This window comes from Rhagoletis pomonella, unplaced genomic scaffold (assembly GCF_013731165.1).
Source record: "Rhagoletis pomonella isolate Grant_MI unplaced genomic scaffold, Rhpom_1.0 Rhpom_scaffold_00007, whole genome shotgun sequence".
Taxonomy (NCBI): Eukaryota; Metazoa; Arthropoda; class Insecta; order Diptera; family Tephritidae; genus Rhagoletis; species Rhagoletis pomonella.
In genome coordinates, this window is record NW_023458561.1 from 24,497,797 (window position 1) to 24,499,668 (window position 1,872).

Sequence of the window (1,872 nt, forward strand, 5' to 3'; positions counted from 1 at the left end):
TTGGTAACCGCTGCACCAATTTCTTCCAAACTTGGCACAGTTGTTGGCCTTGGTACAGCATAAAAAACCGCCGAAACTTTTTAAAATCGGACAATGACCACGCCCACATCCTATATAACGGTAATTTAGAGAAATACAAAATCTTCGATAAATCATTAAATATTGAAGCTAATTTATTCAAAATTGATGCTTGCAACAATTCTTTACCAAGAAATACGTTTATGGTAAAATTTTGGGAAATGGGCGTGGCACCGCCCACTTATGATCACATATAAGTATATCGGTAACCGTACCAATTTGTACCAAACTCGGTATGGTTATTGTACTTGCCACGTGTAAGCAAAACGTTGAAAATTATTGAAATCGGACTAAAATAACGGCCGATTCTCATATAACGGTAAATTTAAGAAATGCTTGAAACTTCAATATTTCGAAATTGAAGGACGCTAATTTACTCAAAATTGATACACCTCGGCTTACCATCTAGCGGAAGGTTTCGGAAGGGTGAAAAAACATATTATTTAATACTTGCGCCGGGTATTTAATGTTCGGCTCCGCCCGAACTTAGACTTTCTTACTTGTTTCCAATTGAGATCATTCGCGCCCTCCAGTTTATCCCTATTCATTCAGATTACGGTCTATCCAATCATTTCAAGCCTCTAAGACACATACATATGTAGGGTTTACAAATCTCTCCCCAAAACGGTCATTCCAGGTGCCGAAGCCTGCTTTTGCACCGTCGGAGCATCTACACAGGCGATTTAAGACTCCCTGCAGGCAAAAGTACCGGTACTTGGCATACAACCTACCGGTCACAAAGAAAACATACCTGTTTTTATGTATGCAAATGACTGGCAACTTTAACATGTGGTTGTCATTGGAGGTGACCGATTGACATTATATTACTTTTGGGGCAGAGCTGTGATAATCTGAGAGAACCAGATTCAAGTTCTGAGCGTAATTGTTAATACGTCGTTTTTTTTTTTAATCTCGCTGACACCGTACTTTTGCTTTCAGTCGGCTTTTTTCAACCAAGTTAATGATCGTTGAATGTAATCAAAGAGGAATTGCCCTGCATCACCAGGAGTGGTAACTTTCTTCTATCAAATGGTACGGTGGGATTAATTGCCACCGATTGCTTGAAGAACTGTTTCCTCCTATTCGTAGTTCTCATAGCTTCTGCAACATCTTCGTAAAGGCACGCCAAGCTGTTTTGTGCGTTTTGCTATTGGACAGTACCCGATTAGAGGCTCAACAACCTTTGATATACCCTCTATTCTCAGAGAATACACACTTCGTGACCGTTTCCGACCCATTAAGGCCACGTCTACCTGGTAGTTTCTTGCTTCATAAGTTCATCTGCTATGCAGTTTCCCGCTGTGGCAGTCCAGCGCAATTTTTGAGTAAAACGTGGGAGAGCTCAGAGCTTTGATTGCTGCCTGGGTATAACTAAAAATGAAGCCGTCTCTTCCTAGATTTTAGTTCCAAGCTACTCTACAGCCTTCATGATAGTTGAAACCAGCAGTAGTCTGGTAGCCCACCTTGCCGTCGAGTTTCGAGCCATCTGTATAGACGTCAATACTATCAGATGGAGTGGGAGTTTTTTCTTCCTACCTTCTCCTAAAGGGGACGAGCTCCACTTTTCTTGAGCTGACGCTTTTGCCACAGCCGGTGGACCATCTCGATGCATCCTGAAGCGATGGCGCATTTGCTCACATACGAGCGTTTGTGAAAACTTTCTCCTGAACGCGACTGCAAGGTCATCGACTCATACAACGACTTTTCCACCCTCCCCCACTCCAATCCGGTTCCTCAGAAACGTGTGGTCGGTTAGGTTTCACAGAAGTGGAGAATGAACACCTCCCTAGGGGC